We start from the raw sequence: 23,751 nt of genomic DNA, 5'->3' as shown, positions 1-23,751 counted from the left end.
TAATTCTTGTTGTTGCCCCTTTGTATAAAATACCAATCCATTTTTTAAAATTCTCCCCAAATCCAAAACTCTGTAAAATATCAAATAAAAAACTGCTCAACTCTATCAAATGCCTTTTCAAAATCCAAGCTAATTAAAAAGCCTCTTTTTTTCTTTTCGTTCATGTATCTTATTGTGTCTTTAATGCTAATTGTTGTGTCCGCTATGTCTCTTCCCTTTACTCCATATACCTGGTTTGTTTTTATTATACTAGGCATTATTTCTTTTAGTCTGTTGGCTAAAACTTTAGATAAAATTTTTAAATCTGTATTTAGCATTGTTATTGGTCTGTAATTCTTTAAATCATTTTCCCCCCTTTCCTTTTATATATCAATTTCATTAATCCCATTCCCATTCTTACATTTAATTCTCCTTCCTTAAAAATCTCCCCATATACCTCTTTTAAAATTCCAGTTAAAATATCTTTAAAAACTATATAAAACTCATTCCCCAACCCATCTATTCCTGGACTTTTATTTTTATTTAATTCGTTAATTGCTCTTTTTATTTCTTCCTCGTTTATTTGTTCATCACATTCCTTTTTTTCTATCTCTCCTGCTGTTGTTTTTATTTGTTTTAGTAATTCTGCTTTGTCCTCCTCTATCACACCTTCTGCACTAAATAACTTGTCATAGTAATTTTTAATTTCTTCCAATATTCCATCATTTGTTTCTACAACTACCCCATCATCTCTTTTTACTTCATTAAATGTTTTGGCTTTACTTCGACGAGAATTCTACCACTAAACCACCAATGCTGATATGCTCATACTGCTGTCCTAGTTGGGTGTGATTGCTGCAAGGCTGTTACCCAGAGCTGGATGACTAGCAACACAAAACAGGATTTGCATTGGCCAGGAATCGGACCCGGGTCTCCCACATGGCAGGCGAGAATTCTACCACTGAACCACCAATGCTGATATGCTCATTCATCTGTCCTAGTGGGGTGTGATTGCTGCAAGGCTGTTACCCAGAGCTGGAAGATTAGCAACACAAAACAGGATTTGCATTGGCCAGGAATCATACTCGGGTCTCCCGCGTGGCAGGCGAGAATTCTACCACTGAACCACCAACGCGGATATGCTCATACTACTGTCCTAGTGGGGTGTGATTGCTGCAAGGCTGTTACCCAGAGCTGGAGGAGTAGCAACACAAAACAGGAATTGCATTGGCCAGGAATCAGACCCGGGTCTCCCGCGTGGCAGGCAAGAATTCTACCAGTGAACCATTTATGCTGATATGCTTATAGTACTGCCCTAGTGGGGTGTGACTGCTGCAAGGCCGTTACCCAGAGCTGGAAGAGTAGCAACACAAAACAGGAATTGCATTGGCCGGGAATTGGACCCAGGTCTCCAGCGTGGCAGGAAAGAATTCCACCACTGAACCACCAATGCTGACCCATGTTGTTTTTTGCCTTTGTGTTATGTGAGTGCTAAAAGGCCGTCAACCAGAGTTGTTACAGGAGCCACACAAAACAGCAATTGCAATAGACAGGAATGGAACCCAGGTCTCCCTCATAGAAGGAAATAATTCTACCAGTGAACCACCAGTGCTGATATGCTAATACTGCTGTCCTAGTTGGGTGTGATTGCTGCAAGGCTGTTACCCAGAGCTGGAAAAGTAGCAACACAAAACAGGAATTGCATTGGCCGGGAATCGGACTCGGGTCTCCCGCATGGGAGGCAAGAATTCTACCACTGAACCACCAATGCTGATATGCTGTTATTATTGTCCTAGTGGGGTCCCAAAAAGACCACCTTTTTGTGTGGCTCCTGTAACAACTCTGGTTGACGGCCTTTTAGCACTCACATAACACAAAGGCAAAAAACAACATGGGTCAGCAATGGTGGTTCAGTGGTGGAATTGATCCACTTATGATGTATGGAATTGATGTCTCCCGCGTGGCAGGCAAGAATTCTACCACTGAACCACCAATGCTGATATGCTCATACATCTGTCCTAGAGGGGTGTGATTGCTGCAAGGCTGTTACCCAGAGCTGGAAGATTAGCTACACAAAACAGGGATTGCATCGGCCGGGAATCGGACCCGGGTCTCCCGCGTGGCAGGCGAGAATTCTACCAATGACCCACCAATGTTGATATGCTCAATTGTCTGTCCTAGTGGGGTCTGATTGCTGCAAGGCTGTTACCCAGAGCTGGAAGAGTAGCAACACAAAACAGGATTTGCATTGGCCGGGAATCGGACCCGGGTCTCCCGCGTGGCAGGCGAGAATTCTACCATTGAACCACCAATGCTGATATGCTCATTCATCTGTCCTAGTGGGGTGTGATTGCTGCAAGGCTGTTACCCAGAGCTGAAAGAGTAGCAATACAAAACAGGAATTGCATTGGTCGGGAATCGGACCCAGGTCTCCCAGATGGGAGGCGAGAATTCTACCACTGAACCACCTATGCTGATATGTTCTAATGGCTGTCCTAGTGATGTGTAATTGCTGCAAGGCTGTTACCCTGAGCTGGAAGATTAGCAACATAAAACAGGAATTGCATTGGCCGGGAATCGAACCCAGCTCTCCCGCGTGGGAGGCGAGAATTCTACCACTGAACCACCAATGCTGATATGCTCATACAGCTCTCCTAGTGGGGTGTGATTGCTGCAAGGCTGTTACCCAGAGCTGGATGAGTAGCAACACAAAACAGGATTTGCATTGGCCGGGAATCGGACCCAGGTCTCCCGCATGGCAGGCGAGAATTCTACCACTGAACCACCAATGCTGATATGCTCATTCATTTGTCCTAGTGGGATGTGATTGCTGCAAGGCTGTTACCCAGAGCTGGAAGATTAGCAACACAAACAGGATTTGCATTGGCCGGGAATCGGACCCAGGTCTCCCGCATGGCAGGCGAGAATTCTACCACTGAACCACCAATGCTGATATGCTCATTCATTTGTCCTAGTGGGATGTGATTGCTGCAAGGCTGTTACCCAGAGCTGGAAGATTAGCAACACAAAACGGGATTTGCATTGGCCAGGAATCGTACTCGGGTCTCCCGCGTGGCAGGCAAGAGTTCTACCAGTGAACCACCAATGCTGATATGCTCATGCTGCTCTCCTAGTTGGGTGTGATTGCTGCAAGGCTGTTACCCAGAGCTGGAAGAGTAGCAACACAAAACAGGATTTGCATTGGCCGGGAATCGGACCCGGGTCTCCCGCGTGGCAGGCGAGAATTCTACCATTGAACCACCAATGCTGATATGCTCATTCATCTGTCCTAGTGGGGTGTGATTGCTGCAAGGCTGTTACCCAGAGCTGAAAGAGTAGCAATACAAAACAGGAATTGCATTGGTCGGGAATCGGACCCAGGTCTCCCAGATGGGAGGCGAGAATTCTACCACTGAACCACCTATGCTGATATGTTCTAATGGCTGTCCTAGTGATGTGTAATTGCTGCAAGGCTGTTACCCTGAGCTGGAAGATTAGCAACATAAAACAGGAATTGCATTGGCCGGGAATCGAACCCAGCTCTCCCGCGTGGGAGGCGAGAATTCTACCACTGAACCACCAATGCTGATATGCTCATACAGCTCTCCTAGTGGGGTGTGATTGCTGCAAGGCTGTTACCCAGAGCTGGATGAGTAGCAACACAAAACAGGATTTGCATTGGCCGGGAATCGGACCCAGGTCTCCCGCATGGCAGGCGAGAATTCTACCACTGAACCACCAATGCTGATATGCTCATTCATTTGTCCTAGTGGGATGTGATTGCTGCAAGGCTGTTACCCAGAGCTGGAAGATTAGCAACACAAAACAGGATTTGCATTGGCCGGGAATCGGACCCAGGTCTCCCGCATGGCAGGCGAGAATTCTACCACTGAACCACCAATGCTGATATGCTCATTCATTTGTCCTAGTGGGATGTGATTGCTGCAAGGCTGTTACCCAGAGCTGGAAGATTAGCAACACAAAACGGGATTTGCATTGGCCAGGAATCGTACTCGGGTCTCCCGCGTGGCAGGCAAGAGTTCTACCAGTGAACCACCAATGCTGATATGCTCATGCTGCTCTCCTAGTTGGGTGTGATTGCTGCAAGGCTGTTACCCAGAGCTGGAAGAGTAGCAACACAAAACAGGATTTGCATTGGCCGGGAATCGGACCCGGGTCTCCCGCGTGGCAGGCGAGAATTCTACCATTGAACCACCAATGCTGATATGCTCATTCATCTGTCCTAGTGGGGTGTGATTGCTGCAAGGCTGTTACCCAGAGCTGAAAGAGTAGCAATACAAAACAGGAATTGCATTGGTCGGGAATCGGACCCAGGTCTCCCAGATGGGAGGCGAGAATTCTACCACTGAACCACCAATGCTGATATGTTCTAATGGCTGTCCTAGTGATGTGTGATTGCTGCAAGGCTGTTACCCAGAGCTGGAAGAGTAGCAACACAAAACAGGAATTGCATTGGCCGGGAATCGGACCCGGGTCTCCCGCGTGGCAGGCGAGAATTTTACCACTGAACCACCAATGCTGATATGCTCATCCTGCTCTCCTAGTTGGGTGTGATTTTTGCAAGGCTGTTACCCAGAGCTGGAAGAGTAACAACACAAAACAGGATTTGCATTGGCCGGGAATCAGACCCGGGTCTCCCGCGTGGCAGGCGAGAATTCTACCACTGAACCATCAATGCTGATATGCTCATTCATCTGTCCTAGTGGGGTGTGATTGCTGCAAGGCTGTTACCCAGAGCTGGAAGATTAGCAACACAAAACAGGATTTGCATTGGCCAGGAATCGCACTCGGGTCTCCCGCGTGGCAGGCAAGAGTTCTACCAGTGAACCACCAATGCTGATATGCGCATGCTGCTCTCCTAGTTGGGTGTGATTGCTGCAAGGCTGTTACCCAGAGCTGGAAGAGTAGCAACACAAAAGAGAAATTGCATTGGCTGAGAATCGGACCCTTGTCTCCCACGTGGCAGGCGAGAATACTACCATTGAACCACCAATGCTCATATGCTCAAACATGTGTCCTAGTGGGGTGTGATTGCTGCAAGGCTGTTACCCCGAGCTGGAAGAGAAGCAGCACAAAACAGGAACTGCGTTGGCCAGAAATCGGACCCAGGTCCCCTGCGTGGGATGCGAGAATTCTACCACTAAACCACCATTGCTGATATGCTAATACTGCTGTCCTAGTGGGGTGTGATTGCTGCAAGGCTGTTATCAGAGCTGGTTGAGTAGCAACACAAAACCGGATTTGTATTGGCTGGGAATCGGACCCGGGTCTCCCACATGGCAGGCGAGAATTCTACCACTGAACCACCAATGCTGATATGCTCGATCATCTGTCCTAGTGGGGTGTGATTGCTGCAAGGCTGTTACCCAGAGCTGGAAGAGTAGCAACACAAAACAGGAATTGCATTGGCCAGGAATCTGACCTGGGTCTCCCGCGTGGCAGGCAAGAATCCTACCACTGAACCATTTAAGCTGATATGCTTACAGTTGTGCCCTAGTGGGGTGTGACTGCTGCAAGGCCGTTACCCAGAGCTGGAAGAGTAGCAACACAAAACAGGAATTGCATTGGCTGGGAATTGGACCCGGGTCTCCAGCGTGGCAGGCAAGAATTCCACCACTGAACCACCAATGCTGATATGCTCATACATCTGTCCTAGTGGGGTGTGATTGCTGCAAGGCTGTTACCCAGAGCTGGAAGACTAGCAACACAAAACAGGAATTGCATTGGCCAGGAATCGAACCCGGCTCTCCCACGAGGGAGGCGAGAATTCTACCACTGAACCACCAATGCTGATATGCTCTTCATGCTGTCCTAGTGGGTTGTGATTGCTGCAAGGCTGTTACCCAGAGCTGGAAGAGTAGCAACACAAAAGAGAAATTGCATTGGCTGGGAATCGGACCCATGTCTCGCACGTGGCAGGCGAGAATACTACCACTGAACCACCAATGCTGATATGCTCATACATCTGTCCTAGTGGGTTGTGATTGCTGCAAGGCTGTTACCCAGAGCTGGAAGAGAAGCAACACAAAACAGGAACTGCGTTGGCCGGGAATTGGACCCAGGTCCCCTGCGTGGGACGTGAGAATTCTACCACTAAACCACCATTGCTGATATGCTCATACTGCTGTCCTAGTGGGGTGTGATTGTTGCAAGGCTGTTACCCAGAGCTGGATGAGTAGCAACACAAAACAGAATTTGCATTGGCCGGGAATCGGACCTGGGTCTCCCACGTGGCAGGCAAGAATTCTACCACTGAACCACCAATGCTGATATGCTCATACATCTGTCCTAGAGGGGTGTGATTGCTGCAAGGCTGTTACCCAGAGCTGGAAGATTAGCTACACAAAACAGGAATTGCATTGGCCGGGAATCGGACCCGGGTCTCCCACGTGGCAGGCGAGAATTCTACCACTGACCCACCAATGTTGATATGCTCATTCATCTGTCCTAGTGGGGTGTGATTGCTGCAAGGCTGTTACCCAGAGCTGGAAAATTAGCAACACAAAACAGGATTTGCATTGGCCAGGAATCGTACTCGGGTCTCCCGCGTGGCAGGCAAGAGTTCTACCAGTGAACCACCAATGCTGATATGCTCATGCTCCTCTCCTAGTTGGGTGTGATTGCTGCAAGGCTGTTACCCAGAGCTGGAAGAGTAGCAACACAAAACAGGATTTGCATTGGCAGGGAATCGGACCCGGGTCTCCCGCATGGCAGGCAAGAATTCTACCACTGAACCACCAATGCTGATATGCTCATTCATCTGTCCTAGTGGGGTGTGATTGCTGCAAGGCTGTTACCCAGAGCTGAAAGAGTAGCAACACAAAACAAGAATTGCATTGGCCGGGAATCAGACCCAGGTCTCCCAGATGGGAGGTGAGAATTCTACCACTGAACCACCAATGCTGATATGTTCTAATGGCTGTCCTAGTGATGTGTGATTGCTGCAAGGCTGTTACCCAGAGCTGGAAGAGTAGCAACACAAAACAGGCTTTGCATTGGCCGGGAATCGGACCCGGGTCTCCCGCGTGGCAGGCGAGAATTCTACCACTGAACCACCAATGCTGATATGCTCATACATCTGTCCTAGTGGGGTGTGATTGCTGCAAGGCTGTTACCCAGAGCTGGAAGATTAGCAACACAAAACAGGAATTGCATTGGCCGGGAATCGGACCCGGCTCTACCGCGTGGGAGGCGAGAATTTTACCACTGAACCACCAATGCTGATATGCTCATACTGCTGTCCTACTGGGGTGTGATTGCTGCAAGGCTGTTACCCAGAGCTGAATGAGTAGCAACACAAAATAGGATTTGCATTGGCCGGGAATCAGACACGGGTCTCCCGCGTGGCAGGCAAGAATTCTACCACTGAACCACCAATGCTGATATGCTCATTCATCGGTCCTAGTGGGGTGTGATTGCTGCAAGGCTGTTACCCAGAGCTGGAAGAGTAGCAACACAAAATAGGAATTGCATTGGCCGGCAATCGGACCCGGGTCTCCCGCGTGGCAGGCGAGAATTCTACCACTGAACCACCAATGCTGATATGCTCGTTCGTCTGTCCTAGTGGGGTGTGATTGCTGCAAGGCTGTTACCCAGAGCTGAAAGAGTAGCAACACAAAAGAGTAATTGCATTGGCTGGGAATCGGACCCATGTCTCGCACATGGCAGGCGAGAATACTACCACTGAACCACCAATGCTGATATGCTCATTCATCTGTCCTAGTGGGTTGTGATTGCTGCAAGGCTGTTACCCAGAGCTGGAAGAGAAGTAACACAAAACAGGAACTGCGTTGGCCAGGAATCGGACCCAGGTCCCCTGCGTGGGACGTGAGAATTCTACCACTAAACCACCATTGCTGATATGCTCATACTGCTGTCCTAGTGGGGTGTGATTGTTGCAAGGCTGTTACCCAGAGCTGGATGAGTAGCAACACATAACAGAATTTGCATTGGCCGGGAATCGGACCTGGGTCTCCCGCGTGGCAGGCAAGAATTCTACCACTGAACCACCAATGCTGATATGCTCATACATCTGTCCTAGAGGGGTGTGATTGCTGCAAGGCTGTTACCCAGAGCTGGAAGATTAGCTACACAAAACAGGGATTGCATTGGCCGGGAATCGGACCCAGGTCTCCCGCGTGGCAGGCGAGAATTCTACCAATGACCCACCAATGTTGATATGCTCAATTGTCTGTCCTAGTGGGGTCTGATTGCTGCAAAGCTGTTACCCAGAGCTGGAAGATTAGCAACACAAAACAGGAATTGCATTGGCCGGGAACAGAACCCGGCTCTCCCGCGTGGGAGGCGAGAATTCTACCACTGAACAACCAATGCTGATATGCTCATGCTGCTCTCCTAGTGGGGTGTGATTGCTGCAAGGCTGTTACCCAGATCTGGATGAGTAGCAACACAAAACAGGATTTGCATTGGCCGGGAATCGGACCCAGGTCTCCCGCATGGCAGGCGAGAATTTTACCACTGAACCACCAATGCTGATATGCTCATTCATTTGTCCTAGTGGGGTGTGATTGCTGCAAGGCTGTTACCCAGAGCTGGAAAATTAGCAACACAAAACAGGATTTGCATTGGCCAGGAATCGTACTCGGGTCTCCCGCGTGGCAGGCAAGAGTTCTACCAGTGAACCACCAATGCTGATATGCTCTTGCTCCTCTCCTAGTTGGGTGTGATTGCTGCAAGGCTGTTACCCAGAGCTGGAAGAGTAGCAACACAAAACAGGATTTGCATTGGCCGGGAATCGGACCCGGGTCTCCCGCGTGGCAGGCGAGAATTCTACCACTGAACCACCAATGCTGATATGCTCATTCATCTGTCCTAGTGGGGTGTGATTGCTGCAAGGCTGTTACCCAGAGCTGAAAGAGTAGCAACACAAAACAGGAATTGCATTGGCCGGGAATCAGACCCAGGTCTCCCAGATGGGAGGTGAGAATTCTACCACTGAACCACCAATGCTGATATGTTCTAATGGCTGTCCTAGTGATGTGTGATTGCTGCAAGGCTGTTACCCTGAGCTGGAAGAGTAGCAACACAAAACAGGATTTGCATTGGCCGGGAATCGGACCAGGGTCTCCCGCGTGGCAGGCGAGAATTCTACCACTGAACCACCAATGCTGATATGCTCATACATCTGTCCTAGTGGGGTGTGATTGCTGCAAGGCTGTTACCCAGAGCTGGATGAGTAGCAACACAAAATAGGATTTGCATTGGCCGGGAATCGGACCCGGGTCTCCCGCGTGGCAGGCGAGAATTCTACCACTGAACCACCAATGCTGATATGCTCATTCATTGGTCCTAGTGGGGTGTGATTGCTGCAAGGCTGTTACCCAGAGCTGAAAGAGTAGCAACACAAAACAGGAATTGCATTGGCCGGGAATCGGACCCAGGTCTCCCAGATGGGAGGCGAGAATTCTACCACTGAACCACCAATGCTGATTTGCTCATCACGCTGTCCTAGTGGGTTGTGATTGCTGCAAGGCTGTTACCCAGAGCTGGAAGAGTAGCAACACAAAAGAGAAATTGCATTGGCTGGCAATCGGACCCATGTCTCCCATGTGGCAGGCGAGAATACTACCACTGAACCACCAATGCTGATATGCTCAATTGTCTGTCCTAGTGGGGTGTGATTGCTGCAAGGCTGTTACCCAGAGCTGGAAGAGAAGCAACACAAAACAGGAACTGCGTTGGCCGGGAATAGGACCCAGGTCCCCTGCATGGGACGAGAGAGGTCTACCACTAAACACCATTGCTGATATGCTCATACTGCTGTCCTAGTGGGGTGTGATTGTTGCAAGGCTGTTACCCAGAGCTGGATGAGTAGCAACACAAAACAGAATTTGCATTGGCCGGGAATCGGACCTGGGTCTCCTGCGTGGCAGGCAAGAATTCTACCACTGAACCACCAATGCTGATAAGCTCATACATCTGTCCTAGAGGGGTGTGATTGCTGCAAGGCTGTTACCCAGAGCTGGAAGATTAGCTACACAAAACAGGAATTGCATTGGCCGGGAATCTGACCCGGGTCTCCCGCATGGCAGGCGACAATTCCACCACTGACCCACCAATCTTGATATGCTCAATTGTCTGTCCTAGTGGGGTCTGATTGCTGCAAAGCTGTTACCCAGAGCTGGAAGATTAGCAACATAAAACAGGAATTGCATTGGCCGGGAATCAAACCCAGCTCTCCCGCGTGGGAGGCGAGAATTCTACCACTGAACCACCAATGCTGATATGCTCATACAGCTCTCCTAGTGGGGTGTGATTGCTGCAAGGCTGTTACCCAGAGCTGGATGAGTAGCAACACAAAACAGGATTTGCATTGGCCGGGAATCGGACCCAGGTCTCCCGCATGGCAGGTGAGAATTCTACCACTGAACCACCAATGCTGATATGCTCATTCATTTGTCCTAGTGGGATGTGATTGCTGCAAGGCTGTTACCCAGAGCTGGAAGATTAGCAACACAAAACGGGATTTGCATTGGCCAGGAATCGTACTCGGGTCTCCCGCGTGGCAGGCAAGAGTTCTACCAGTGAACCACCAATGCTGATATGCTCATGCTGCTCTCCTAGTTGGGTGTGATTGCTGCAAGGCTGTTACCCAGAGCTGGAAGAGTAGCAACACAAAACAGGATTTGCATTGGCCGGGAATCGGACCCGGGTCTCCCGCGTGGCAGGCGAGAATTCTACCATTGAACCACCAATGCTGATATGCTCATTCCTCTGTCCTAGTGGGGTGTGATTGCTGCAAGGCTGTTACCCAGAGCTGAAAGAGTAGCAATACAAAACAGGAATTGCATTGGCCGGGAATCGGACCCAGGTCTCCCAGATGGGAGGCGAGAATTCTACCACTGAACCACCAATGCTGATATGTTCTAATGGCTGTCCTAGTGATGTGTGATTGCTGCAAAGCTGTTACCCAGAGCTGGAAGAGTAGCAACACAAAACAGGAATTGCATTGGCCGGGAATCGGACCCGGGTCTCCCGCGTGGCAGGCGAGAATTTTACCACTGAACCACCAATGCTGATATGCTCATACATCTGTCCTAGTGGGGTGTGATTGCTGCAAGGCTGTTACCCAGAGCTGGAAGATTAGCAACACAAAACCGGAATTGCATTGGCCGGGAATCGGACCCGGCTCTACCGCGTGGGAGGCGAGAATTCTACCACTGAACCACCAATGCTGATATGCTCATCCTGCTCTCCTAGTTGGGTGTGATTGCTGCAAGGCTGTTACCCAGAGCTGGAAGAGTAACAACACAAAACAGGATTTGCATTGGCCGGGAATCGGACCCAGGTCTCCCGCGTGGCAGGCGAGAATTCTACTACTGAACCATCAATGCTGATATGCTCATTCATCTGTCCTAGTGGGGTGTGATTGCTGCAAGGCTGTTACCCAGAGCTGGAAGATTAGCAACACAAAACAGGATTTGCATTGGCCAGGCATCGTACTCGGGTCTCCCGCGTGGCAGGCAAGAGTTCTACCAGTGAACCACCAATGCTGATATGCGCATGCTGCTCTCCTAGTTGGGTGTGATTGCTGCAAGGCTGTTACCCAGAGCTGGAAGAGTAGCAACACAAAAGAGAAATTGCATTGGCTGATAATCGGACCCTTGTCTCCCACGTGGCAGGCGAGAATACTACCACTGAACCACCAATGCTCATATGCTCAAACATGTGTCCTAGTGGGGTGTGATTGCTGCTAGGCTGTTACCCCGAGCTGGAAGAAAAGCAGCACAAAACAGGAACTGCGTTGGCCAGGAATCGGACCCAGGTCCCCTGCGTGGGATGCGAGAATTCTACCACTAAACCACCATTGCTGATATGCTATTACTGCTGTCCTAGTGGGGTGTGATTGCTGCAAGGCTGTTATCAGAGCTGGTTGAGTAGCAACACAAAACCGGATTTGTATTGGCTGGGAATCGGACCCGGGTCTCCAACATGGCAGGCGAGAATTCTACCACTGAACCACCAATGCTGATATGCTCGATCATCTGTCCTAGTGGGGTGTGATTGCTGCAAGGCTGTTACCCAGAGCTGGAAGATTAGCAACACAAAACAGGATTTGCATTGGCCAGGCATCGTACTCGGGTCTCCCGCGTGGCAGGCAAGAGTTCTACCAGTGAACCACCAATGCTGATATGCGCATGCTGCTCTCCTAGTTGGGTGTGATTGCTGCAAGGCTGTTACCCAGAGCTGGAAGAGTAGCAACACAAAAGAGAAATTGCATTGGCTGAGAAAAGGACCCTTGTCTCCCACGTGGCAGGCGAGAATACTACCACTGAACCACCAATGCTGATATGCTCATACATCTGTCCTAGTGGGTTGTGATTGCTGCAAGGCTGTTACCCAGAGCTGGAAGAGAAGCAACACAAAACAGGGACTGCGTTGGCCGGGAATCGGACCCAGGTCCCCTGCGTGGGACTTGAGAATTCTACCACTAAACCACCATTGCTGATATGCTCATACTGCTGTCCTAGTGGGGTGTGATTGTTGCAAGGCTGTTACCCAGAGCTGGAAGAGTAGCAACACAAAACAGGCTTTGCATTGGCCGGGAATCGGACCCGGGTCTCCCGCATGGCAGGCGAGAATTCTACCACTGAACCACCAATGCTGATATGCTCATACATCTGTCTTAGTGGGGTGTGATTGCTGCAAGGCTGTTACCCAGAGCTGGAAGATTAGCAACACAAAGCAGGAATTGCATTGGCTGGGAATCGGACCTGGTTCTACCGCGTGGGAGGCGAGAATTTTACCACTGAACCACCAATGCTGATATGCTCATACTGCTGTCCTACTGGGGTGTGATTGCTGCAAGGCTGTTACCCAGAGCTGGATGAGTAGCAACACAAAATAGGATTTGCATTGGCCGGGAATCGGACCCGGGTCTCCCGCGTGGCAGGCAAGAATTCTACCACTGAACCACCAATGCTGATATGCTCATTCATCGGTCCTAGTGGGGTGTGATTGCCAGCAAGGCTGTTACCCAGAGCTGGAAGAGTAGCAACACAAAATAGGAATTGCATTGGCCGGCAATCAGACCCGGGTCTCCCGCGTGGCAGGCGAGAATTCTACCACTGAACCACCAATGCTGATATGCTCATTTGTCTGTCCTAGTGGGGTGTGATTGCTGCAAGGCTGTTACCCAGAGCTGAAAGAGTAGCAACACAAAAGAGTAATTGCATTGGCTGGGAATCGGACCCTTGTCTCGCACGTGGCAGGCGAGAATACTACCACTGAACCACCAATGCTGATATGCTCATTCATCTGTCCTAGTGGGTTGTGATTGCTGCAAGGCTGTTACCCGGAGCTGGAAGAGAAGCAACACAAAACAGGAACTGCGTTGGCCAGGAATCGGACCCAGGTCCCCTGCGTGGGACGTGAGAATTCTACCACTAAACCACCATTGCTGATATGCTCATACTGCTGTCCTAGTGGGGTGTGATTGTTGCAAGGCTGTTACCCAGAGCTGGATGAGTAGCAACACAAAACAGAATTTGCATTGGCCAGGAATCGGACCTGGGTCTCCCGCGTGGCAGGCAAGAGTTCTACCAGTGAACCACCAATGCTGATATGCTCATGCTCCTCTCCTAGTTGGGTGTGATTGCTGCAAGGCTGTTACCCAGAGCTGGAAGAGTAGCAACACAAAACAGGATTTGCATTGGCCGGGAATCGGACCCGGGTCTCCCGCGTGGCAGGCGAGAATTCTACCACTGAACCACCAATGCTGATATGCTCATTCATCTGTCCTAGTGGGGTGTGATTGCTGCAAGGCTGTTACCCAGAGCTGAAAGAGTAGCAACACAAAACAGGAATTGCATTGGCCGGGAATCAGACCCAGGTCTCCCAGATGGGAGGTGAGAATTCTACCACTGAACCACCAATGCTGATATGTTCTAATGGCTGTCCTAGTGATGTGTGATTGCTGCAAGGCTGTTACCCTGAGCTGGAAGAGTAGCAACACAAAACAGGATTTGCATTGGCCAGGAATCGTACCCAGGTCTCCCGCATGGCAGGCGAGAATTCTACCACTGAACCACCAATGCTGATATGCTCATTCATTTGTCCTAGTGGGATGTGATTGCTGCAAGGCTGTTACCCAGAGCTGGAAGATTAGCAACACAAAACGGGATTTGCATTGGCCAGGAATCGTACTCGGGTCTCCCGCGTGGCAGGCAAGAGTTCTACCAGTGAACCACCAATGCTGATATGCTCATGCTGCTCTCCTAGTTGGGTGTGATTGCTGCAAGGCTGTTACCCAGAGCTGGAAGAGTAGCAACACAAAACAGGATTTGCATTGGCCGGGAATCGGACCCGGGTCTCCCGCGTGGCAGGCGAGAATTCTACCATTGAACCACCAATGCTGATATGCTCATTCATCTGTCCTAGTGGGGTGTGATTGCTGCAAGGCTGTTACCCAGAGCTGAAAGAGTAGCAATACAAAACAGGAATTGCATTGGTCGGGAATCGGACCCAGGTCTCCCAGATGGGAGGCGAGAATTCTACCACTGAACCACCAATGCTGATATGTTCTAATGGCTGTCCTAGTGATGTGTGATTGCTGCAAGGCTGTTACCCAGAGCTGGAAGAGTAGCAACACAAAACAGGAATTGCATTGGCCGGGAATCGGACCCGGGTCTCCCGCGTGGCAGGCGAGAATTTTACCACTGAACCACCAATGCTGATATGCTCATCCTGCTCTCCTAGTTGGGTGTGATTGCTGCAAGGCTGTTACCCAGAGCTGGAAGAGTAACAACACAAAACAGGATTTGCATTGGCCGGGAATCAGACCCGGGTCTCCCGCGTGGCAGGCGAGAATTCTACCACTGAACCATCAATGCTGATATGCTCATTCATCTGTCCTAGTGGGATGTGATTGCTGCAAGGCTGTTACCCAGAGCTGGAAGATTAGCAACACAAAACAGGATTTGCATTGGCCAGGAATCGCACTCGGGTCTCCCGCGTGGCAGGCAAGAGTTCTACCAGTGAACCACCAATGCTGATATGCGCATGCTGCTCTCCTAGTTGGGTGTGATTGCTGCAAGGCTGTTACCCAGAGCTGGAAGAGTAGCAACACAAAAGAGAAATTGCATTGGCTGAGAATCGGACCCTTGTCTCCCACGTGGCAGGCGAGAATACTACCATTGAACCACCAATGCTCATATGCTCAAACATGTGTCCTAGTGGGGTGTGATTGCTGCAAGGCTGTTACCCCGAGCTGGAAGAGAAGCAGCACAAAACAGGAACTGCGTTGGCCAGAAATCGGACCCAGGTCCCCTGCGTGGGATGCGAGAATTCTACCACTAAACCACCATTGCTGATATGCTAATACTGCTGTCCTAGTGGGGTGTGATTGCTGCAAGGCTGTTATCAGAGCTGGTTGAGTAGCAACACAAAACCGGATTTGTATTGGCTGGGAATCGGACCCGGGTCTCCCACATGGCAGGCGAGAATTCTACCACTGAACCACCAATGCTGATATGCTCGATCATCTGTGCTAGTGGGGTGTGATTGCTGCAAGGCTGTTACCCAGAGCTGGAAGAGTAGCAACACAAAACAGGAATTGCATTGGCCAGGAATCTGACCTGGGTCTCCCGCGTGGCAGGCAAGAATCCTACCACTGAACCATTTAAGCTGATATGCTTACAGTTGTGCCCTAGTGGGGTGTGACTGCTGCAAGGCCGTTACCCAGAGCTGGAAGAGTAGCAACACAAAACAGGAATTGCATTGGCTGGGAATTGGACCCGGGTCTCCAGCGTGGCAGGCAAGAATTCCACCACTGAACCACCAATGCTGATATGCTCATACATCTGTCCTAGTGGGGTGTGATTGCTGCAAGGCTGTTACCCAGAGCTGGAAGACTAGCAACACAAAACAGGAATTGCATTGGCCAGGAATCGAACCCGGCTCTCCCACGAGGGAGGCGAGAATTCTACCACTGAACCACCAATGCTGATATGCTCTTCATGCTGTCCTAGTGGGTTGTGATTGCTGCAAGGCTGTTACCCAGAGCTGGAAGAGTAGCAACACAAAAGAGAAATTGCATTGGCTGGGAATCGGACCCATGTCTCGCACGTGGCAGGCGAGAATACTACCACTGAACCACCAATGCTGATATGCTCATACATCTGTCCTAGTGGGTTGTGATTGCTGCAAGGCTGTTACCCAGAGCTGGAAGAGAAGCAACACAAAACAGGAACTGCGTTGGCCGGGAATTGGACCCAGGTCCCCTGCGTGGGACGTGAGAATTCTACCACTAAACCACCATTGCTGATATGCTCATACTGCTGTCCTAGTGGGGTGTGATTGTTGCAAGGCTGTTACCCAGAGCTGGATGAGTAGCAACACAAAACAGAATTTGCATTGGCCGGGAATCGGACCTGGGTCTCCCACGTGGCAGGCAAGAATTCTACCACTGAACCACCAATGCTGATATGCTCATACATCTGTCCTAGAGGGGTGTGATTGCTGCAAGGCTGTTACCCAGAGCTGGAAGATTAGCTACACAAAACAGGAATTGCATTGGCCGGGAATCGGACCCGGGTCTCCCACGTGGCAGGCGAGAATTCTACCACTGACCCACCAATGTTGATATGCTCATTCATCTGTCCTAGTGGGGTGTGATTGCTGCAAGGCTGTTACCCAGAGCTGGAAAATTAGCAACACAAAACAGGATTTGCATTGGCCAGGAATCGTACTCGGGTCTCCCGCGTGGCAGGCAAGAGTTCTACCAGTGAACCACCAATGCTGATATGCTCATGCTCCTCTCCTAGTTGGGTGTGATTGCTGCAAGGCTGTTACCCAGAGCTGGAAGAGTAGCAACACAAAACAGGATTTGCATTGGCAGGGAATCGGACCCGGGTCTCCCGCATGGCAGGCGAGAATTCTACCACTGAACCACCAACGCTGATATGCTCATTCATCTGTCCTAGTGGGGTGTGATTGCTGCAAGGCTGTTACCCAGAGCTGAAAGAGTAGCAACACAAAACAGGAATTGCATTGGCCGGGAATCAGACCCAGGTCTCCCAGATGGGAGGTGAGAATTCTACCACTGAACCACCAATGCTGATATGTTCTAATGGCTGTCCTAGTGATGTGTGATTGCTGCAAGGCTGTTACCCAGAGCTGGAAGAGTAGCAACACAAAACAGGCTTTGCATTGGCCGGGAATCGGACCCGGGTCTCCCGCGTGGCAGGCGAGAATTCTACCACTGAACCACCAATGGTGATATGCTCATACATCTGTCCTAGTGGGGTGTGATTGCTGCAAGGCTGTTACCCAGAGCTGGAAGATTAGCAACACAAAACAGGAATTGCATTGGCCGGGAATCGGACCCGGCTCTACCGCGTGGGAGGCGAGAATTTTACCACTGAACCACCAATGCTGATATGCTCATACTGCTGTCCTACTGGGGTGTGATTGCTGCAAGGCTGTTACCCAGAGCTGAATGAGTAGCAACACAAAATAGGATTTGCATTGGCCGGGAATCAGACACGGGTCTCCCGCGTGGCAGGCAAGAATTCTACCACTGAACCACCAATGCTGATATGCTCATTCATCGGTCCTAGTGGGGTGTGATTGCTGCAAGGCTGTTACCCAGAGCTGGAAGAGTAGCAACACAAAATAGGAATTGCATTGGCCGGCAATCGGACCCGGGTCTCCCGCGTGGCAGGCGAGAATTCTACCACTGAACCACCAATGCTGATATGCTCGTTCGTCTGTCCTAGTGGGGTGTGATTGCTGCAAGGCTGTTACCCAGAGCTGAAAGAGTAGCAACACAAAAGAGTAATTGCATTGGCTGGGAATCGGACCCATGTCTCGCACATGGCAGGCGAGAATACTACCACTGAACCACCAATGCTGATATGCTCATTCATCTGTCCTAGTGGGTTGTGATTGCTGCAAGGCTGTTAACCAGAGCTGGAAGAGAAGTAACACAAAACAGGAACTGCGTTGGCCAGGAATCGGACCCAGGTCCCCTGCGTGGGACGTGAGAATTCTACCACTAAACCACCATTGCTGATATGCTCATACTGCTGTCCTAGTGGGGTGTGATTGTTGCAAGGCTGTTACCCAGAGCTGGATGAGTAGCAACACATAACAGAATTTGCATTGGCCGGGAATCGGACCTGGGTCTCCCGCGTGGCAGGCAAGAATTCTACCACTGAACCACCAATGCTGATATGCTCATACATCTGTCCTAGAGGGGTGTGATTGCTGCAAGGCTGTTACCCAGAGCTGGAAGATTAGCTACACAAAACAGGGATTGCATTGGCCGGGAATCGGACCCAGGTCTCCCGCGTGGCAGGCGAGAATTCTACCAATGACCCACCAATGTTGATATGCTCAATTGTCTGTCCTAGTGGGGTCTGATTGCTGCAAAGCTGTTACCCAGAGCTGGAAGATTAGCAACACAAAACAGGAATTGCATTGGCCGGGAACAGAACCCGGCTCTCCCGCGTGGGAGGCGAGAATTCTACCACTGAACAACCAATGCTGATATGCTCATGCTGCTCTCCTAGTGGGGTGTGATTGCTGCAAGGCTGTTACCCAGATCTGGATGAGTAGCAACACAAAACAGGATTTGCATTGGCCGGGAATCGGACCCAGGTCTCCCGCATGGCAGGCGAGAATTTTACCACTGAACCACCAATGCTGATATGCTCATTCATTTGTCCTAGTGGGGTGTGATTGCTGCAAGGCTGTTACCCAGAGCTGGAAAATTAGCAACACAAAACAGGATTTGCATTGGCCAGGAATCGTACTCGGGTCTCCCGCGTGGCAGGCAAGAGTTCTACCAGTGAACCACCAATGCTGATATGCTCTTGCTCCTCTCCTAGTTGGGTGTGATTGCTGCAAGGCTGTTACCCAGAGCTGGAAGAGTAGCAACACAAAACAGGATTTGCATTGGCCGGGAATCGGACCCGGGTCTCCCGCGTGGCAGGCGAGAATTCTACCACTGAACCACCAATGCTGATATGCTCATTCATCTGTCCTAGTGGGGTGTGATTGCTGCAAGGCTGTTACCCAGAGCTGAAAGAGTAGCAACACAAAACAGGAATTGCATTGGCCGGGAATCAGACCCAGGTCTCCCAGATGGGAGGTGAGAATTCTACCACTGAACCACCAATGCTGATATGTTCTAATGGCTGTCCTAGTGATGTGTGATTGCTGCAAGGCTGTTACCCTGAGCTGGAAGAGTAGCAACACAAAACAGGATTTGCATTGGCCGGGAATCGGACCAGGGTCTCCCGCGTGGCAGGCGAGAATTCTACCACTGAACCACCAATGCTGATATGCTCATACATCTGTCCTAGTGGGGTGTGATTGCTGCAAGGCTGTTACCCAGAGCTGGATGAGTAGCAACACAAAATAGGATTTGCATTGGCCGGGAATCGGACCCGGGTCTCCCGCGTGGCAGGCGAGAATTCTACCACTGAACCACCAATGCTGATATGCTCATTCATTGGTCCTAGTGGGGTGTGATTGCTGCAAGGCTGTTACCCAGAGCTGAAAGAGTAGCAACACAAATTAGGAATTGCATTGGCCGGGAATCGGACCCAGGTCTCCCAGATGGGAGGCGAGAATTCTACCACTGAACCACCAATGCTGATTTGCTCATCACGCTGTCCTAGTGGGTTGTGATTGCTGCAAGGCTGTTACCCAGAGCTGGAAGAGTAGCAACACAAAAGAGAAATTGCATTGGCTGGCAATCGGACCCATGTCTCCCATGTGGCAGGCGAGAATACTACCACTGAACCACCAATGCTGATATGCTCAATTGTCTGTCCTAGTGGGGTGTGATTGCTGCAAGGCTGTTACCCAGAGCTGGAAGAGAAGCAACACAAAACAGGAACTGCGTTGGCCGGGAATAGGACCCAGGTCCCCTGCATGGGACGAGAGAGGTCTACCACTAAACACCATTGCTGATATGCTCATACTGCTGTCCTAGTTGGGTGTGATTGTTGCAAGGCTGTTACCCAGAGCTGGATGAGTAGCAACACAAAACAGAATTTGCATTGGCCGGGAATCGGACCTGGGTCGCCTGCGTGGCAGGCAAGAATTCTACCACTGAACCACCAATGCTGATAAGCTCATACATCTGTCCTAGAGGGGTGTGATTGCTGCAAGGCTGTTACCCAGAGCTGGAAGATTAGCTACACAAAACAGGAATTGCATTGGCCGGGAATCTGACCCGGGTCTCCCGCATGGCAGGCGACAATTCCACCACTGACCCACCAATCTTGATATGCTCAATTGTCTGTCCTAGTGGGGTCTGATTGCTGCAAAGCTGTTACCCAGAGCTGGAAGATTAGCAACATAAAACAGGAATTGCATTGGCCGGGAATCAAACCCAGCTCTCCCGCGTGGGAGGCGAGAATTCTACCACTGAACCACCAATGCTGATATGCTCATACAGCTCTCCTAGTGGGGTGTGATTGCTGCAAGGCTGTTACCCAGAGCTGGATGAGTAGCAACACAAAACAGGATTTGCATTGGCCGGGAATCGGACCCAGGTCTCCCGCATGGCAGGTGAGAATTCTACCACTGAACCACCAATGCTGATATGCTCATTCATTTGTCCTAGTGGGATGTGATTGCTGCAAGGCTGTTACCCAGAGCTGGAAGATTAGCAACACAAAACGGGATTTGCATTGGCCAGGAATCGTACTCGGGTCTCCCGCGTGGCAGGCAAGAGTTCTACCAGTGAACCACCAATGCTGATATGCTCATGCTGCTCTCCTAGTTGGGTGTGATTGCTGCAAGGCTGTTACCCAGAGCTGGAAGAGTAGCAACACAAAACAGGATTTGCATTGGCCGGGAATCGGACCCGGGTCTCCCGCGTGGCAGGCGAGAATTCTACCATTGAACCACCAATGCTGATATGCTCATTCCTCTGTCCTAGTGGGGTGTGATTGCTGCAAGGCTGTTACCCAGAGCTGAAAGAGTAGCAATACAAAACAGGAATTGCATTGGCCGGGAATCGGACCCAGGTCTCCCAGATGGGAGGCGAGAATTCTACCACTGAACCACCAATGCTGATATGTTCTAATGGCTGTCCTAGTGATGTGTGATTGCTGCAAAGCTGTTACCCAGAGCTGGAAGAGTAGCAACACAAAACAGGAATTGCATTGGCCGGGAATCGGACCCGGGTCTCCCGCGTGGCAGGCGAGAATTTTACCACTGAACCACCAATGCTGATATGCTCATACATCTGTCCTAGTGGGGTGTGATTGCTGCAAGGCTGTTACCCAGAGCTGGAAGATTAGCAACACAAAACAGGAATTGCATTGGCCGGGAATCGGACCCGGCTCTACCGCGTGGGAGGCGAGAATTCTACCACTGAACCACCAATGCTGATATGCTCATCCTGCTCTCCTAGTTGGGTGTGATTGCTGCAAGGCTGTTACCCAGAGCTGGAAGAGTAACAACACAAAACAGGATTTGCATTGGCCGGGAATCGGACCCAGGTCTCCCGCGTGGCAGGCGAGAATTCTACTACTGAACCATCAATGCTGATATGCTCATTCATCTGTCCTAGTGGGGTGTGATTGCTGCAAGGCTGTTACCCAGAGCTGGAAGATTAGCAACACAAAACAGGATTTGCATTGGCCAGGCATCGTACTCGGGTCTCCCGCGTGGCAGGCAAGAGTTCTACCAGTGAACCACCAATGCTGATATGCGCATGCTGCTCTCCTAGTTGGGTGTGATTGCTGCAAGGCTGTTACCCAGAGCTGGAAGAGTAGCAACACAAAAGAGAAATTGCATTGGCTGATAATCGGACCCTTGTCTCCCACGTGGCAGGCGAGAATACTACCACTGAACCACCAATGCTCATATGCTCAAACATGTGTCCTAGTGGGGTGTGATTGCTGCTAGGCTGTTACCCCGAGCTGGAAGAAAAGCAGCACAAAACAGGAACTGCGTTGGCCAGGAATCGGACCCAGGTCCCCTGCGTGGGATGCGAGAATTCTACCACTAAACCACCATTGCTGATATGCTATTACTGCTGTCCTAGTGGGGTGTGATTGCTGCAAGGCTGTTATCAGAGCTGGTTGAGTAGCAACACAAAACCGGATTTGTATTGGCTGGGAATCGGACCCGGGTCTCCAACATGGCAGGCGAGAATTCTACCACTGAACCACCAATGCTGATATGCTCGATCATCTGTCCTAGTGGGGTGTGATTGCTGCAAGGCTGTTACCCAGAGCTGGAAGATTAGCAACACAAAACAGGATTTGCATTGGCCAGGCATCGTACTCGGGTCTCCCGCGTGGCAGGCAAGAGTTCTACCAGTGAACCACCAATGCTGATATGCGCATGCTGCTCTCCTAGTTGGGTGTGATTGCTGCAAGGCTGTTACCCAGAGCTGGAAGAGTAGCAACACAAAAGAGAAATTGCATTGGCTGAGAAAAGGACCCTTGTCTCCCACGTGGCAGGCGAGAATACTACCACTGAACCACCAATGCTGATATGCTCATACATCTGTCCTAGTGGGTTGTGATTGCTGCAAGGCTGTTACCCAGAGCTGGAAGAGAAGCAACACAAAACAGGGACTGCGTTGGCCGGGAATCGGACCCAGGTCCCCTGCGTGGGACTTGAGAATTCTACCACTAAACCACCATTGCTGATATGCTCATACTGCTGTCCTAGTGGGGTGTGATTGTTGCAAGGCTGTTACCCAGAGCTGGAAGAGTAGCAACACAAAACAGGCTTTGCATTGGCCGGGAATCGGACCCGGGTCTCCCGCATGGCAGGTGAGAATTCTACCACTGAACCACCAATGCTGATATGCTCATACATCTGTCTTAGTGGGGTGTGATTGCTGCAAGGCTGTTACCCAGAGCTGGAAGATTAGCAACACAAAGCAGGAATTGCATTGGCTGGGAATCGGACCTGGTTCTACCGCGTGGGAGGCGAGAATTTTACCACTGAACCACCAATGCTGATATGCTCATACATCTGTCTTAGTGGGGTGTGATTGCTGCAAGGCTGTTACCCAGAGCTGGAAGATTAGCAACACAAAGCAGGAATTGCATTGGCTGGGAATCGGACCTGGTTCTACCGCGTGGGAGGCGAGAATTTTACCACTGAACCACCAATGCTGATATGCTCATACTGCTGTCCTACTGGGGTGTGATTGCTGCAAGGCTGTTACCCAGAGCTGGATGAGTAGCAACACAAAATAGGATTTGCATTGGCCGGGAATCGGACCCGGGTCTCCCGCGTGGCAGGCAAGAATTCTACCACTGAACCACCAATGCTGATATGCTCATTCATCGGTCCTAGTGGGGTGTGATTGCCAGCAAGGCTGTTACCCAGAGCTGGAAGAGTAGCAACACAAAATAGGAATTGCATTGGCCGGCAATCAGACCCGGGTCTCCCGCGTGGCAGGCGAGAATTCTACCACTGAACCACCAATGCTGATATGCTCATTTGTCTGTCCTAGTGGGGTGTGATTGCTGCAAGGCTGTTACCCAGAGCTGAAAGAGTAGCAACACAAAAGAGTAATTGCATTGGCTGGGAATCGGACCCTTGTCTCGCACGTGGCAGGCGAGAATACTACCACTGAACCACCAATGCTGATATGCTCATTCATCTGTCCTAGTGGGTTGTGATTGCTGCAAGGCTGTTACCCGGAGCTGGAAGAGAAGCAACACAAAACAGGAACTGCGTTGGCCAGGAATCGGACCCAGGTCCCCTGCGTGGGACGTGAGAATTCTACCACTAAACCACCAT

The 23,751-nt window shown here is 50.6% G+C and overlaps 2 protein-coding genes and 36 non-coding genes across 38 annotated transcripts in view; 1 reads left to right on the top strand and 37 right to left on the bottom strand.

The window, feature by feature from the left end:
• Window positions 1–23,751, top strand: part of zgc:173607 — a 791,925-nt gene that overhangs the window by 388,676 nt on the left and 379,498 nt on the right. The window lies entirely within an intron of this gene.
• The window catches only part of LOC110439586 (uncharacterized), a 296,328-nt gene that overhangs the window by 136,558 nt on the left and 136,019 nt on the right, over window positions 1–23,751 (bottom strand). The gene's annotated exons all lie outside the window — the stretch shown is intronic.
• trnag-ccc (transfer RNA glycine (anticodon CCC)) lies at window positions 1,680–1,750 on the bottom strand. Its single transcript has one exon. It is a non-coding gene; the product is annotated as a tRNA-Gly (tRNA).
• On the bottom strand, window positions 2,224–2,294 carry trnag-gcc (transfer RNA glycine (anticodon GCC)). The gene has a single exon. It is a non-coding gene; the product is annotated as a tRNA-Gly (tRNA).
• On the bottom strand, window positions 2,542–2,612 carry trnag-ccc (transfer RNA glycine (anticodon CCC)). Its single transcript has one exon. It is a non-coding gene; the product is annotated as a tRNA-Gly (tRNA).
• Window positions 2,701–2,771, bottom strand: trnag-gcc (transfer RNA glycine (anticodon GCC)). Its single transcript has one exon. It is a non-coding gene; the product is annotated as a tRNA-Gly (tRNA).
• Window positions 2,859–2,929, bottom strand: trnag-gcc (transfer RNA glycine (anticodon GCC)). Its single transcript has one exon. It is a non-coding gene; the product is annotated as a tRNA-Gly (tRNA).
• trnag-gcc (transfer RNA glycine (anticodon GCC)) lies at window positions 3,177–3,247 on the bottom strand. Its single transcript has one exon. It is a non-coding gene; the product is annotated as a tRNA-Gly (tRNA).
• On the bottom strand, window positions 3,495–3,565 carry trnag-ccc (transfer RNA glycine (anticodon CCC)). Its single transcript has one exon. It is a non-coding gene; the product is annotated as a tRNA-Gly (tRNA).
• Window positions 3,654–3,724, bottom strand: trnag-gcc (transfer RNA glycine (anticodon GCC)). Its single transcript has one exon. It is a non-coding gene; the product is annotated as a tRNA-Gly (tRNA).
• Window positions 3,813–3,883, bottom strand: trnag-gcc (transfer RNA glycine (anticodon GCC)). Its single transcript has one exon. It is a non-coding gene; the product is annotated as a tRNA-Gly (tRNA).
• Window positions 4,131–4,201, bottom strand: trnag-gcc (transfer RNA glycine (anticodon GCC)). Its single transcript has one exon. It is a non-coding gene; the product is annotated as a tRNA-Gly (tRNA).
• Window positions 4,449–4,519, bottom strand: trnag-gcc (transfer RNA glycine (anticodon GCC)). The gene has a single exon. It is a non-coding gene; the product is annotated as a tRNA-Gly (tRNA).
• Window positions 5,720–5,790, bottom strand: trnag-ccc (transfer RNA glycine (anticodon CCC)). Its single transcript has one exon. It is a non-coding gene; the product is annotated as a tRNA-Gly (tRNA).
• On the bottom strand, window positions 6,992–7,062 carry trnag-gcc (transfer RNA glycine (anticodon GCC)). The gene has a single exon. It is a non-coding gene; the product is annotated as a tRNA-Gly (tRNA).
• On the bottom strand, window positions 8,423–8,493 carry trnag-gcc (transfer RNA glycine (anticodon GCC)). Its single transcript has one exon. It is a non-coding gene; the product is annotated as a tRNA-Gly (tRNA).
• trnag-gcc (transfer RNA glycine (anticodon GCC)) lies at window positions 8,741–8,811 on the bottom strand. Its single transcript has one exon. It is a non-coding gene; the product is annotated as a tRNA-Gly (tRNA).
• Window positions 9,218–9,288, bottom strand: trnag-gcc (transfer RNA glycine (anticodon GCC)). Its single transcript has one exon. It is a non-coding gene; the product is annotated as a tRNA-Gly (tRNA).
• trnag-gcc (transfer RNA glycine (anticodon GCC)) lies at window positions 9,853–9,923 on the bottom strand. The gene has a single exon. It is a non-coding gene; the product is annotated as a tRNA-Gly (tRNA).
• trnag-ccc (transfer RNA glycine (anticodon CCC)) lies at window positions 10,171–10,241 on the bottom strand. Its single transcript has one exon. It is a non-coding gene; the product is annotated as a tRNA-Gly (tRNA).
• On the bottom strand, window positions 10,648–10,718 carry trnag-gcc (transfer RNA glycine (anticodon GCC)). The gene has a single exon. It is a non-coding gene; the product is annotated as a tRNA-Gly (tRNA).
• trnag-gcc (transfer RNA glycine (anticodon GCC)) lies at window positions 10,966–11,036 on the bottom strand. The gene has a single exon. It is a non-coding gene; the product is annotated as a tRNA-Gly (tRNA).
• trnag-ccc (transfer RNA glycine (anticodon CCC)) lies at window positions 11,125–11,195 on the bottom strand. Its single transcript has one exon. It is a non-coding gene; the product is annotated as a tRNA-Gly (tRNA).
• trnag-gcc (transfer RNA glycine (anticodon GCC)) lies at window positions 12,555–12,625 on the bottom strand. Its single transcript has one exon. It is a non-coding gene; the product is annotated as a tRNA-Gly (tRNA).
• On the bottom strand, window positions 12,873–12,943 carry trnag-gcc (transfer RNA glycine (anticodon GCC)). Its single transcript has one exon. It is a non-coding gene; the product is annotated as a tRNA-Gly (tRNA).
• Window positions 13,669–13,739, bottom strand: trnag-gcc (transfer RNA glycine (anticodon GCC)). The gene has a single exon. It is a non-coding gene; the product is annotated as a tRNA-Gly (tRNA).
• trnag-gcc (transfer RNA glycine (anticodon GCC)) lies at window positions 14,305–14,375 on the bottom strand. Its single transcript has one exon. It is a non-coding gene; the product is annotated as a tRNA-Gly (tRNA).
• On the bottom strand, window positions 14,623–14,693 carry trnag-gcc (transfer RNA glycine (anticodon GCC)). The gene has a single exon. It is a non-coding gene; the product is annotated as a tRNA-Gly (tRNA).
• Window positions 15,894–15,964, bottom strand: trnag-ccc (transfer RNA glycine (anticodon CCC)). Its single transcript has one exon. It is a non-coding gene; the product is annotated as a tRNA-Gly (tRNA).
• trnag-gcc (transfer RNA glycine (anticodon GCC)) lies at window positions 18,597–18,667 on the bottom strand. The gene has a single exon. It is a non-coding gene; the product is annotated as a tRNA-Gly (tRNA).
• On the bottom strand, window positions 18,915–18,985 carry trnag-gcc (transfer RNA glycine (anticodon GCC)). The gene has a single exon. It is a non-coding gene; the product is annotated as a tRNA-Gly (tRNA).
• trnag-gcc (transfer RNA glycine (anticodon GCC)) lies at window positions 19,392–19,462 on the bottom strand. The gene has a single exon. It is a non-coding gene; the product is annotated as a tRNA-Gly (tRNA).
• Window positions 20,345–20,415, bottom strand: trnag-ccc (transfer RNA glycine (anticodon CCC)). The gene has a single exon. It is a non-coding gene; the product is annotated as a tRNA-Gly (tRNA).
• On the bottom strand, window positions 20,822–20,892 carry trnag-gcc (transfer RNA glycine (anticodon GCC)). Its single transcript has one exon. It is a non-coding gene; the product is annotated as a tRNA-Gly (tRNA).
• On the bottom strand, window positions 21,140–21,210 carry trnag-gcc (transfer RNA glycine (anticodon GCC)). The gene has a single exon. It is a non-coding gene; the product is annotated as a tRNA-Gly (tRNA).
• Window positions 21,299–21,369, bottom strand: trnag-ccc (transfer RNA glycine (anticodon CCC)). The gene has a single exon. It is a non-coding gene; the product is annotated as a tRNA-Gly (tRNA).
• Window positions 22,729–22,799, bottom strand: trnag-gcc (transfer RNA glycine (anticodon GCC)). Its single transcript has one exon. It is a non-coding gene; the product is annotated as a tRNA-Gly (tRNA).
• On the bottom strand, window positions 23,206–23,276 carry trnag-gcc (transfer RNA glycine (anticodon GCC)). Its single transcript has one exon. It is a non-coding gene; the product is annotated as a tRNA-Gly (tRNA).

This window comes from Danio rerio, chromosome 4, assembly GCF_049306965.1.
Source record: "Danio rerio strain Tuebingen ecotype United States chromosome 4, GRCz12tu, whole genome shotgun sequence".
NCBI classification, from domain to species: domain Eukaryota; kingdom Metazoa; phylum Chordata; class Actinopteri; order Cypriniformes; family Danionidae; genus Danio; species Danio rerio.
The sequence above is the reverse complement of the archived record's forward strand: the minus strand, read 5'-3'. Positions and strand labels throughout refer to the sequence as shown.